Source organism: Rana temporaria, chromosome 4 (genome assembly GCF_905171775.1).
Source record: "Rana temporaria chromosome 4, aRanTem1.1, whole genome shotgun sequence".
NCBI classification, from domain to species: domain Eukaryota; kingdom Metazoa; phylum Chordata; class Amphibia; order Anura; family Ranidae; genus Rana; species Rana temporaria.
The window spans coordinates 60,419,058-60,433,806 of NC_053492.1; positions in this window are offsets into that span (position 1 = coordinate 60,419,058).

Below are 14,749 nucleotides of genomic sequence, written 5' to 3' on the forward strand. Positions count from 1 at the left end.
GCTGTCAATCTAAATTATGATTAAATACACTTGATACACTTGTCGGCTATAGTCGCCAACTGTATCACAGGAGCGTGCCCACAAGCTAACCCCCTTGGGAGAGCACTTCCCAAAACGAGGGTTAGCTGTTGCAGGGAGGAGCTGAGACAGCCGCCGAGGGACCCCAGAAGACCAGGATCGGGCTAACTATGTGCAAAGCAAGCTGCACAGTGGAGGTAAGTATGACATGTTTGTTATTTAAAAAAACAAACCTTTACAACCCCTTTAAATGGAGATAGAAATCCCTATATACACGTGAACCTAAAAACAGTGCCGCTTGAGGTATTTGAGGGTCTTTTCCCATTTGTGGGTCTCTTTGTGTATGGTCTTATATATGACGTCACTGTCAGGAAAGGTTCCATCCGCTGGTAATATCTATCATTTGGCATGCAGTACTGAGGTCCACCAGCAGGTGTCTCCTGGCACTGTCAGGGGAACTTCTCCCTGCTGGTGTTATGTCATCCTTGGGCTGGAGTACTGGCGTCCACCAGCGGATGGATCCTGGCAGTGTGGAGCAGACAGCATCTTTTGCGCTCAGGTGTGACTTGAGGCCAATTACAGGGATTCCTATAAATACCCAGCAAGTGCAAACATACCTTGCCCTGGTATCATCCTCGTGCCCTGTTCTGTACCTGCTGCCTGATTATCTAAACCTGTTCCTGAAATCTGCTACCTGAGTTCCTGATCCTGTCTCCCTGTCCTGACCATCCATCCTCTCCCTGTCCTGTGTTCCTTACCCCATTTGCTGATCTCCCTGTGTATAACCTTGGCCTGGCTAACGTTTATGCTTCCGGAAATATCCCTTTGTCCATCTGCCGATCTGCTGTGTATGATCCTGGCCTGGCTATTGTTTATGATTCTGGCATTTCCCATTTATTGTACATATCTGTCTGTTGTTGTTTGTGGGTCTCTGTCTGTTGGTTGGTTTGTTGCACTGTGTCATATTGGAGGTGGTTGTATTTATAATATTCACTTACCTAAATAAATCATTATATTTTTACTTATATGTGTTTGGTGTTCCTCTGTTGCTAGCCACACAGTTCTGGTCACACCTGGTACATGACAGTCACTCACTGACTTGGGAGCTGGGGAGAGCGTACAGTGTTAGTTCACCTTTTCATTTTTTTCCAAAAAAAGGTGAACTTACACTTATAAATAAAAAGCATTTTTTGTCTGTGTTGTTTGAGATTTATCCTATCTTCCTTTCTGGTGAAAATGTAGTCACCAATCTATCTTAAACAACAAAAAACTTTGTCAGAAAAGTTATATCCAAATATTTCCAAATACTGTATATGTATGTAAAAAATAAAGTTATGTATATATGTATAGAAGGGGGGGGGGGGGTAGGGGGTAGGAGAGACAGAACCTCTGCCAGGCTTTTGGGGCACCGTTAGAGAGATCTTGCCGTTATACTAGACAGGAAGTGGGGATAACTCTCCAACAACAACACTGACAGAAAAAGGTTTTTGGATGACATACACTTTAAGGTGGGGGTTCTTCACCTTCAGACATAAGCTGGCTAACATTTTTTACAAATTACTCTGAGTTTACAAACCTGAATGGGCAGTGCATATTGTTAGGCTGGAGGATTTGTAAATTCTGAATGTGAGGTCAAAGCAGGGTGATGTGTAATGTAAAGGGGTCCAGAAGTGCAGGGTGTTATGTAATGTAAAGGGGTCTAGAAGGGCAGGATGCTGTGTAATGTAAAGGGGTCCAGAAGGGCAGGGTGCTGTGTAATGTAAAGGGGCCCAGAGTGCTGTGTGATGTAAAGTGGCCCAGAGGTGCAGGGTGCTGTGTAATGTAAAGGGGTCCAGTGATGCAGAGTGCTGTGTGATGTAAAGTGGCCCAGAGGTGCAGGGTGCTGTGTAATGTAAAGGAGTCCAGAGGTGCAGGGTGCTGTATAATGTAAAGGGGTGCAGGGGGCTGTGTAATGTAAAGGGGCCCAGAAGTGCCGGGGTCTGTGTAATGTATAGGGGCCCAGAGGTGCAGGGTGCTGTGTAATGTCAAGGGGCCCAGAGGTGCAGGGGGTTGTGTAATGTAAAGGGGTCCAATGATGCAAGGTGCTGTGTAATGTAAAGGGGTCCAGTGATGCAAGGTTCTGTGTAATGTAAAGGGGTCCAGAGGTGCAGGGTTCTGTGTAATGTCAAGGGGCCTAGAGGTGCAGGGGGTTGTGTAATGTAAAGGGGTTCAGAGGTGCAAGGTGCTGTGTAATGTAAAGGGGTGCAGGGGCTGTGTGATGTAAAGGGGCCCAGAGGTGCCTGGGTCTGTGTAATGTAAAGGGGTCCAGAGGTGCAGGGTGCTGTGTAATGTAAAGGGATGCAGGGGGTTGTGTAATGTAAAGGGTCCAGTGATGCAGGGTGCTGTGTAATGTAAAAGGGTCTAATGATGCAGGGTGCTGTGTAATGTAAAGGGGTCCAGAGGTGCAAGGTGCTGTGTAATGTAAAGGGGTGCAGGGGGATGTGTAATGTAAAGGGGTGCAGGGGGTTGTGTAATGTAAAGGGGTGCAGGGAGTTGTGTAATGTAAAGGGTCCAGTGATGCAGGGTGCTGTGTAATGTAAAAGGGTCTAATGATGCAGGGTGCTGTGTAATGTAAAGGGGTCCAGAGGTGCAAGGTGCTGTGTAATGTAAAGGGGTGCAGGGGGTTGTGTAATGTAAAGGGGTGCAGGGGGTTGTGTAATGTAAAGGGGTGCAGGGAGTTGTGTAATGTAAAGGGTCCAGTGATGCAGGGTGCTGTGTAATGTAAAGGGGTTTAATGATGCAGGGTGCTGTGTAATGAAAAGGGGTCCAGAGGTGCAGAGTGCTGTGTAATTTAAAGCGGTCCTGCGGTGCAGTTGTAGAGAGGGGGACACAGTAGTGACAACAAGATATTGGAGGATGCAGAGGTATGCAGGGGGGCACAGTGGGGTGTTGTTACATTTTAAGGTGGGGGGTGCCAGATATAGGATCCGCCCCGGGTGTCAAATGCTCTAGGTACGCCCCTGGTAAACAGGACAAACAGAGGGTGAATCTCCCTATTGGGGACACAGACAGCAATAAAAACCTGACGGGGTACTAATTCCTCTCCACTCTTTCCAAAATTAAAAAATAATTATACTTTAATGTTCAGTTGCAAGGTGTATTATGGGGTACACTCACCTGCCCCTTGGACCTGAGCGTTCTGAAGTAGGAGGAAGTCAAGCTGCTTCTCACTGCTTTCCACACCTAAGAACAAACATAGAGATGTAAATTTTACATCCAGCACAGAAACGATCTAACCTGACTAACTTAGAGGGCTAGATTCACAGAGAGATACGACGATGTATCTCCTGATACGCCGCCGTATCTCTGACTTAAGCCCATCGTATCTATGTGACTGATTCACAATCAGTTAGGCGGGGTTCACACTACGGTTTTCCCGTCCGTCAGCCGCATACGATTTATATGAAAAACCGTATGGGGCTGAAACGGACGGGAACGTATGGAACCGCACATATGTGCGTTTTCCATTGACGTTAATGTTAAAGGAAAACGTATGCTTTTTCCATATTTTTTTTAAAATGGCCGCAAAACCGTGATTGAACACGGTTTTGCATACGTTTAAAAAACGTTTTGCCAGCAAATCGTACGCACCCGGATGCATCTAAATGCGTACGATTTGCAATGCATTGTCTATCTATCTATACGTTTTCCCGTCTGGGCCCGTACGTTTTCAATACTGAAATCGTATGCGGCTGACGGACGGGAAAACCGTAGTGTGAACCCAGCCTTACGCATAGATATGCCTAAGTTTCGACAGGTGTAACTGTGTTACATCGTCGGATCTTAACTGCATTTTAAAAATGGCCGCGGGGGGCGTTCTCGCTGATTTACATTGAGAAATATGTAAATCAGCGAGATACGGCAATTTAGTACGAAAGTACGCGGACCCGACGCAGTGTTGTTACGACGTTTCCGTAGCGGTTTTCCCGGCGTATACTTACCCCTGCTTCTATGAGGCGCAGCCAATGTTAAAGCGGGAGTCCACCCTAAAAAAAAATTGTAAGATTAGATTCATGCTCATTTTGTCAAGGGGAATCGGCTAGTTTTTTTAAAAAACGAAGCAGTACTTACCGTTTTAGAGAGCGATCTTCTCTGCCGCTTCCGGGTATGGTCTTCGGGACTGGGCGTTCCTTCTTGATTGACAGTCTTCCGACAGGCTTCCAACGGTCGCATCTATCGCTTCACGAGTAGCCGAAAGAAGCCAAACGTCGGTGCGGCGCTATAGGCGCCTGCGCACCGACGTTCGGCTACTTTCGGAAAATTGTGACGTGATAGATGCGACCGTTGGAAGCCTGTCGGAAGACTGTCAATCAAGAAGGAACGCCCAGTCCCACAGCCCATACCCGGAAGCGGCGGAGAAGATGTATCTCTAAAACGGTAAGTACGGCTTTGATTTAAAAAAAACTACCCGATTCCCCTAGACAAAATGAGCATGAATCTAATCTTAAAAATTGTAATTTCCGGGTGAACCTCCACTTTAAGTATAGCCATCGTTCCCGCGTCAATTTTGAATTTTTTTACGTCGTTTGCGCAAGTCGTTCTCGAATACGGATGGACGTCATTTACGTAAGCGTCGAAACCACTGACGTCCTAGCGACGTCAGTGGGAGCAATGCACGCCGGGAAATTTTGCAGACGGCGCATGCTCATTTAAATCGGCGCGGGAACGCGCCTGATTTAAATAGTACACTCCCCCTAGCCGCGGAATTTGAATTCCGCCGGGGGATTTATGATCCGCCGCCGCAAGTTTGGAGGTAAGTGTGTTGTGAATTACCCACTTGCCTCTCAAACTTGCGGCAGCGGGTCTTAAATCACATAGATCACGCGGATCTAAAGATCCGCTGATCTATGTGAATCTAGCCCAGAATGTCATAAAAATCTGCAACAATTATGCACTGTACATATTGCTGGATATATTGCTACTGGACTTAAAGTGTATGTAGCACCCTGGGCCCGGATTCAGAGAGCAGTTACAACGGCGTATCTCCGGATACGCCGTCGTAACTCTGAGTTGCGGGGTCGTATCAATGCGACTGATTCATAGAATCAGTTACGCATAGTTTTTCCCTAAGATCGGAACCGCGTAAGTGTCTTAGGCTGCATATTTACGCTGGCCGCTAGGTGGCGCTTCCGTATATTTACGCGAGGACAATGCAAATTAGGTAGATACGCCGATTCAGAAACGTACGTCCGCCCGGCGAATTTTTTTACATCGTTTACGTTAGGCTTTTTCTGGCGTAAAGTTACCCCTGCTATATGAGGGGTATCCTATGTTAAGTATGGACGTCGTTCCCGCGTCAAATTTTGAAAGCATTGACGATTTGCGGCGTAATTTCGAGCATGCGCACTGGGATTCTTTCACGAACGGCGCATGCGCCGTTCGTAAAAAACATCAAATACGTGGGGTCACACTACATTTACATAAAACACACCCACATCATCCACATTTGAATTAGGCGGGCTTACGCCGGACCACATACGTTATGCCGCTGTAAATTAGGGCGCAAGTTCTTTCTGAATATGGAACTTGCGCCCTAATTTACGGCGGCGTAACGTATCTGATATACGTTATGCCCGCCGAGAGATAGGCAGATCTCTCTGAATCAGGGCCCTGGTGTTTAGGCAGGGTTACTAATGCATTTAGTTTGCCAGGTGGTAATTTTCCTGGCTAATTGTTAGAAAATTGTTTCCCCTCTAATTCTGGAATTGCTGCATCTCTTCTCTTCTGTCACTAGGTGGCACTGTGGCTGGTGACCTTGGAATGACAAGGGGCTTAGCAAGGTCAGAGTATGAATGGGTGGGGTGTCTCAGCCAAATGGCAGGGGTTTCTTTAGTCCCTTGGCCTGCTGGGAGAGCATATTTTTTTGGGTAGAGTCAGGATCTGTGCCACCTGGATGGCTGTCTAGGTGGATGTGTGTTATGTCAGGACTCTGTTCAGGCAAGTCAAGTTGCTCCACTCCAAACTCACTCATCCATGTCTTTATGGACCTTGCTTTGTGCACTGGTGCGCAGTCATGTTGGAACGCGAAGGGACCATCCGCAAACTGTTCCCACAAAGTTGGGAGCAGAAAATTGTCCAAAATGTCTTGGTATGTTGATGCCTTAAGAGTTCCCTTCACTGGAACTAAGGGAGCAAGCACAACCCCTGAAAAACAGCCCCACACCATAATCCCCCGTCCAACAAATGATTTGGACCAGTGCACAAAGCAAAGACATGGATGATCAAGTTTTGGATGGAGGAACTTGACTGGCCTGCACAAAGTCCTGACCTCAACTCAATAGAACACCTTTGGGATGAATTAAAGTGGAGACTGTGAGCCAGGCCTTCTCGTCCACATCAGTGCCTGATCTCACAAATGCGCTTCTGGAAGAATGGCCAAACATTCCCATAGACACACTCCTAAACCTTGTGGACAGCCTTCCCAGAAGAGTTGAAGCTGTTAAAGCGGCAAAGGGTGGGCCAACTCAATATTGAACCCTACGGACTAAGACTGGGGTGTCATTAAAGTTCATGTGTGTGTACAGGCAGGCAACCCAATACTTTTGGTAATATAGTGTATTTAATACTGATTTATATTACAAATAAGCTTTTCTATGAGTTTCTTAGTGAATATAATTAATCAGCATATTATATCCCGCCCCCTTATCGTTTATCAATAGGAGGATATGGAGGATGGAAGGGAGTATCATTTACACTGTTTATACACCCATATGTGTGACTCTATGGTCATGTGGTCTGCACAGGTAAGAAAAAAGAGGAAATTAAGAGCTTAGAAGGGAACTGAAATAAGAACATGCTCAGTAGAGGACACCAGCTAGTCTACACAATCTTAGGCTGCAGTGGGGACACAGAGAAGATGGAAGGAACAGCTAAAGGCAGGATCAACCGGGTATATCTCATTCTACACAAAACAAACGCTTTAGTGGCTGTGTGAGTATGAACACTGTTAAATTGCTTGTAATGGGAGTTTTTCATAGTCTGGGTTTAATGGCACTTTAACCACTTAAGAACCGCCTTCTGCACATATATGTCGGCAGAATGGCACGGCTCGGCACAAGCACGTACCTGTACGTCTTCTAAGTGCCCAGCCGTGGGTCGCCGGCACGCGCCCGCGACCCGGTCCGAAGTCCCGCGATCGGTCCCTGGACCTGAAGAACGAGGAGAGCTGTGTGTAAACACACCTTCCCTGTTCTTCACTGTGGCGCTGTCATTGATCGTGTGCTCCCTGATATAATAGGAAAACACAATCAATGATGTCACACGTCCAGCCCCGCCTCCTACAGTTAGAAACACATATGAGGTCACACTTAACCCCTTCAGCGCCACCTAGTGGTTAACTCCCAAACTGCAATTGTCATTTTCACAGTAAACAATGCATTTTTATAGCATTTTTTGCTGTGAAAATGACAATTGTCCCAAAAATGTGTCAAAATTGTCCGAAGTGTCCGCCATAATGTCGCAGTCACGAAAAAAATCGCTGATCGCCGCCATTAGTAGTAAAAAAAAATATATTAATAAAAATGCAATAAAACTATCCCCTATTTTGTAAACACTATAAATTTTGCGCAAACCAATCGATAAACGCTTATTGTGATTTTTTTTTACAAAAAATAAGTAGAATAAGTATCGGCCTAAACTGAGGAAAACATTTTTTTTATATATATTTTTGGGGGATATTTATTATAGCAAAAAGGAAAAAATATTGCATTTTTTTCAAAATTGTCGCTCTATTTTTGTTTATAGCGCAAAAAATAAAAACCGCAGAGGTGATCAAATACCACCAAAAGAAATCTCTATTTGTGGGAAAAAAGGACGCCAATTTTGTTTAGGAGCCACGTCGCACGACCGCGCAATTGTCAGTTAAAGCGACGCAGTGCTGAATCGCAAAAACTGGCCGGGTCCTTTACCTGAATTTTGGTCCGGGTCTTAAGTGGTTAAGTGCTGCAGCACATGTGTTTTTTTTTTTAATGGGAGGCCATAGTTCCACTTTAGGTGAGTAAGCATAGCCACCCTAGGACATCAAGGCCTGGATTCACAAAGCACTTGCGCCGACGTATCTCGAGATACGCCGCGTAAGTGCAAATATGCGCCGTCGTATCTGTGCGCCGTGCCCACAAAACTAGATACGCCTGAAAATAGGCTTCATCCGACCGACGTAACTTGCCTTCGCCAGGGTAGCGTGGGCGCATATTTACGCTGGACGCATGTGGCGCTCCCATTGATTTTCTATTCAAATATGCAAATGAGGGAGATACAGCGATTCACAAACGTACGTGCGCCCGGCGCAGGCTACGCGCGGTGCAAGTAAGTTGTACATCCGGCCTAAAGTTATTCCCCATAAAGGAGGTGTAACTCAGCACCAGATGTGCACAGGTCAGCTAGACAGCAGCTGCAGCATCACCGTAACGGACGAGCTGAGCAACCACACTTGCAGGACAACACATCTGTATGCCAACATGCCAGGCAGGGCCACCATCAGGAATTATGGGGCCCCTTACACAGCTTTAAGCTGCCGCAAATTGAGAAGAATTGAGAAAGAAGAAATAAAAAAAATATATATAAAAAAAGGGGGGTAGCCATCCGGGACCTCTGGGCCCTTTTATAAAACTATATATATATATATATATATATATATATATATATATATATATATATATATATATATATATATATAAAAAAGAACTAAAAAGAAAAAAAAAAAGGGGGCTTGCCATCTTTTTTCTTTTTTTAAAGGGGGTTGCCATCCGGGCCTCTTACAGGTGTACTGCCTGTACCCCCCTGATGGCGGCCCTGATGCCATCCTGGAATTAGCCACAGCCCTGCATGATGAAATCACCAGACAGACAGAACGCTCACATGCAGTGCAGCCACTAGTCAAGGTACTGGCAACACTGCATTTCCTCGCCAGTGGATCTTTCCAACGTACAAGTGGAGTTGTGCCTGGGATGTCACAATGCAGATGCCTGCATAAGTCTGGGGGGACCCTGTTGTATTCCCCAAACTTTGTGTGCCAGATCATCGGTGCATGTTGCGTGCTGCACAACTACGCCATGAGAAAGGGCCTGGAGTTTGACATATGTGATGACCTGACCCCCGAACCACACAGTCCCCCCCTGCCCGAGGCTACCCCGTCTGCTGAAGGAACAGCAGTCAGGAGTTGCCTCGTGGAACGTATGTTTGCACGTTAAACACACACATTCATCATGGCACACGGACAATGCACGCATGCACACCACTGTGGTCCCTAGCTCACACACACCACATCCACCTCACATTGGTTTAGCCCAAGTCCACCGTGCAGGACTTGGGAGCAGCAACGCCTTGCCAAGGCCCCAATGATGTTGCTGTTCATTCATACCACATTCACACGGTCGTGGGGATAACCTCTCCCTGACGAGCCAAGGTGACACACCTTGCTGGCAGGAATGTCACCCACACATACACGCACTCACACACTAGTCACACTGTAGCAGCGCCGGGCAAACCCTGCCCCTGCAAACGGGTGTCCGGGCACCACTTCTGCACTCCTCACCGTGTGCAGTAAAAAAAAAAAAAAAATAGGGATCATGCCCTTACCGGAGGACGGCACATACCTCTGTGCACGAACAAAACAAAAATAATAAAGCTCATAATCTGAGCACAAAAAAAAAAAGAAAGCAGTCATTTGCCCTCTTATGGGCCAGGCCTGGTGCCACGGGTACGGCTCCTCAATTGTCTGGGGGGAGCCTCGGGTGGGGGGGGTGGGTGGGGCATCAGGAGGAGGTTCATCCCCTGGTCTGTCACTCCTGGCAGATGTTGGCTGCATGCCCTCCAACGCAACGGCAATGCGGGTGAAGACAGAGTTCGTAGCCGCCTGCATTCGCAGCTGGCGGGTGGTGGTCTGCCGCTGGTGGCGCCTATTCTGCCTTCCCTCTGCCTCGATGACAGCAGTGTTGGCCTGTACAGCCACTCCCAGGCTCTTCACCTCTGCCACGAGGCCTGCTGCTGTGGCCTGCAGCTCCCCAATTGCCCGGGTATGACGCTCCAGGCTGGCCTGCACATTCGAGCCCTGGTCACCAGATGGTGAGGGACCCCCTGCCACCATGTGGTGACGCATGGCCTCCAGGGTCTGGGCTTGGTCACTCATGCATGTCACCATGGCAGCGCAGTTTGCGCTCACATCCTGCAGGCAGTCAGAGATCGAGCTGGTCTGCTCAGCCTGCTGTGTGAGGCACTGCTGCATAGCGGCTGCGGTGCCCTGCACAGCCACTATGCAATCAGCCTGGGTCTTGGCTGAGGAGGCCAGGCTGTCTGCCACACGGTGCAGGTCACAGGCTAGAGCACCCAAGGTGGAAGCCTCCTCAAAATAGAGGCATTCCTCAAGATCCACCGGCTCCTCCTCTACTATCCCTAGAGGTCCGGGATTCATGACCAAGGGCATTGACATCCAGGGTGATCGTCTCCAGGATCTCTTGCTTCCTGGCCCTGCTGGTCCTGGCACTCTGTGCCCCATGGAGGAACACATCAAATTTAGAGATGGCTGATGTGAGGATAGCCCTCTCATCTGCTGAGAATTTTATTTTTCTCCTGTCCCTCTCAGTCTCAACATCAGACATGGCTCCACGCAAAAGTACTCTGCTCCAGGGGGAAGAGAAGAAAGCTGGTGTACTTTTGCACCGGACGGGCGTATGGCTGGGCGTATCTATGCGCTCAGCCGGCGTATCTAAGGAAGTTGCGCCGTCGTAGTTGTGAGCATGCGCATAGGGGTGCTGACCATACGTCCACGTTACAGCGAATGCGCCGTTCATGATACGCCGGGCGTAAAACACTGCACCACGCTCGGACCATCATTTGCATGGGGTCACACCCACTTCCACCTACGCCGGCTTACGCCTACGAAATATAAGCCAAGCTGGTGCAACGTTGGGAGCATTGGCTTGCTGAATTCCATGCTTGCCACTCTACGCTGCGCCGGCGTAGCGTAAAGGAGATACGCTACGGCGGCATAAATATGCGCCAGTGTCTGTGAATCCGGGCCCAAGTGTATAACAGGTGCAAATAAAGAGAGAAAAAGCTTCATGAAAGGGGGTGAGTTCACCACTTCTAAGGACTGGTAAACTGCAATATATTAACCACTTCCAGTCTGGGGCAATTCAGATATTTCTCTCATAAACGTAAATATCAGCATTTTTTGCTAGAAAATTACTTAGAACATTATATATTTTTAAAGCAGAGATTCTGGAGAATGAGATGTCTGTTGTAAATTTTTATGGTACCCAATATTTGAATAGAGGTTTATCAAATGCAAATGTTCAGGAAAAAAATACACTTCAACAAGTTTAAGTGAACACAAACAAAATATAAAACATGATTTAACGCCACGTAAACAGATACCAAACATGTTGGGCCAGATCCACATAGAAATGGATAGGCGCAGCGTTCTTTCAAATCCTCAAAGATTTTGCGTCGTAAGTTACGGCGGCGTAGTGTATTTCTGGCGGCGGAATTCAAATCGGCGATTAGGGGGCGTGATTCATTTAAATGAAGCGTGTCCCCGCGCAGGATGAATTGCGCATGCTCCATTTAGAAATTTCCCGCCGTGCATTGCGCGAAATGACGTCGCAACAACGTAATTTTTTAAACTTAGACGTGACTTACGTCCATCCCGATTCACGGACGACTTACGCAAAAAAAAAAAAAAAATCAAATTTCGAAGTGGGTACTTAAAGTGGAGGTTCACCCTCAAAACAATTTCTGACATCACACGGAGCCGCGCCATCCTACCGACAGAATGCCAGTGTTTTTTTTTTTGCTCAGCACATACCTCTTAAACACGATTTTGACCTTACGGCAATCCTGCGGGAGTGGGCGTTCCCAAGCACTGCCTGTGATTGACAGGCTTCCGAACGGCGCATACTGCACGTCACAGGTTGCCGAAAAAACCCGAACGTCGGTGCGGCTCTATACGGCGCCTGCGCACCGACGTTCGGGTTCTGTCGGCCATCTGTGACGCGCAGTATGCGCCGTTCGGAAGCCTGTCAATCACAGGCAGTGCTTGGGAACGCCCACTCCCGCGGGATTGCCGTGAGGTCAAAATCGTGATTAAGAGGTATGTGCTGAGAAAAAAAAAAAAAACACTGGCATTCTGTCGGTAGGATGGCGCGGCTCCGTGTGATGTCAGAAATTTTTTTAAAGGGTGAACCTCCACTTTAACATGGCAAATCTAACTATACGCCGCAAAATACCAGCTTTAACTATACGCCGGAAAAAGCCGACTAGAGACGACGTAAGAGAATGCGACGGCCGCGCGTACGTTTGTGGATCGTCGGAAATATCTAATTTGCATACCCGACGCGGAAAACAACGCAAACTCCACCCAGCGGATGCCGAAGTATTGCATCTACGATCCGAAGGCGTACAAAGCCGTATGCCTGTCGGATCAAACCCAGATGCCGTCGTATCTTGGTTTTTTTTTTTTTTTACAAATTCTTTATTTTACCATTTTTCATCATTTCACATACACATTGCCTCTAACAAAGGTTTGTATCTTATCTTACAGCACAAATCCACTTAATTCTTAACATCGGGCAATTTTTCCATTCTTTGATCAAGTCCATCTCTTTATCCTATACACCTTTTTCTTTATTAATCCTCGAAACTAAAATGCTAATGGACCTTAGCTTTCATCCTTTACATCACCCGCATCTTTGACGTGAACTCTCCCCGTTAGAGACCTTGATACCCCTTATTTTCCCTAATAAATTCCTTCCCCTCCTCTCCCTCCCCCCCCACATTCGAGCCTGTTGTTCAAAACCGCCACATTTTCAAATGAAAAAAAGAAAGAAGAAAAAGAAGAAAAAGAAGAGAAAAAAAAAAAATACAAAGGACTCCAAGCTCCTCCCTCTCCCCTCCTCCTACTCCTCCCTTCCCCTATAGCTGACATAGGGTGCCCATATCTCCCTAATCCCCTCCTCTTGTTCCCTCAAAGCTGCCGTGAGATTCTCCATGTGTTGCATTTCTGTAATTTTTGCCAACCATTGTGGTCTGCTTGGGGGGCAGGTACTCTTCCAAAGAGCTGGAACACATGCTCTAGCTGTGACCAATAGATGCCTTACTAGGGATTTCTTATATTTTTCTATTGATATCGGAATGTCTAGCAACAGGTACGTCGCCGGGTCCTCTCCTAAAGACATCTCAGTTATTTCTTCTATAACTTCGGATACCATTTTCCAAAAATCTTTCACTCCCTCACAGTTCCAAAAAATATGTAACAGAGTTCCCTCTTCTTTTTGACAGCGCCAGCAAAGATTTGTCACTTGTGGGAAGATCTGGTTCAGAACTTCCGGCGTCCTATACCACCTGCTCAGGATTTTATACCCTCCCTCCTGAAATTTAGATGCCAGTGATGCCCTATGATTAAATTGAAATAGTTTGTCGTATCTTGGTTTGAGGATTCAAACTAAAGATACGACGCGGGAAATTTTAAAGTACGCCGGCGTATCAGTAGATACACCGGCGTACTCTCTCTCTGGATCTGGCCCGTTATGTTTTAAAATGGTGTACGCCCATGCAACATTGTCAAACTATCGTACCTAAAATTCTCCATAGGCAAGGCTTTAAAAGCCTTTGGAGGTTACCAGTTTAAAGATACACAGGAGGTCTGGTGCTAGAATTATTGCTCTCATTCTAATGTTCACAGCAATACCTCACATGTGTGGTGCCATCACTATTAACATATCCGTGCATTTGTGTGTGTACATGGAGGGAAAGAGGAGCTTTTTTAAAATTGTTATGTTATGATTACCGTATATACTCGAGTATAAGCCGACCCAAGTATAAGCTGAGGTACCTAATTTTACCACAAAAAAATGGGAAAACGTATTGACTCGAGTATAAGCCGAGGGTGAGAATGCAGAAGCCACTGTAAGAGGAAAAGAGGGTCAACAGTCCATTTTCACGCCTCACTATGCCCATTGCAACCTCACTGTGCCAACCTCACTGTGCCCATTGCAACCTCACTGTGCCAATTGTCACTGTGCCCATCCTCACGGTGCCAATTTCTCAGCAGACAGAGTTCCGCCTATCACGGAAGGGACAAGCATGATCGCATGAGCCTTGACATGTCCTCTTTATGGAGAGATCGGGGGTCTATTAGACCCCAGATCTCTCCTCTGGTTTGCAAATCATCTGATCAAACTGAGACTGGTTTGATCAGATGCTTTCACAAGCTGGTAATGAGTTGTTTACATCAAAGCAAAACTAAGTGAAGAAATCCTCATCGCTTCTGGTTTCTGACACAGTGGGTTGAACAACATCAGTTCCTCTCAGGGCCGATCCTAGGCAGGGTGCACGGGGTGCTCCGCACCCAGGCGCCGCAGAGGTGGGGGCGCCAAAGCTCCAAAGCTTGCTCTCTCCGCTGGCAACTGACAAGAGCGCATACTCGGAATCCGGGCTGGGCACCACAGCGGAGCCTAGTACCGGAACACTTTCGGGTACTAGGCTCCACTAATTAATTCTGTCCGGTACGCGGACACCTGCTGTGGGGGGGGGGCTCCGATGGGGGACACCTGCTGGGGGAACTCTGATGGGGGACACCTGCTGGGGGGGACTCGGATGGGGGACACTAATGAAGACTTCTTAGGGGAGCACCTCTGTGTTTGTAGCCTAAAGGTTCGTACACACGGTGGGACATCCAACAAAATTTCCCTTGGAT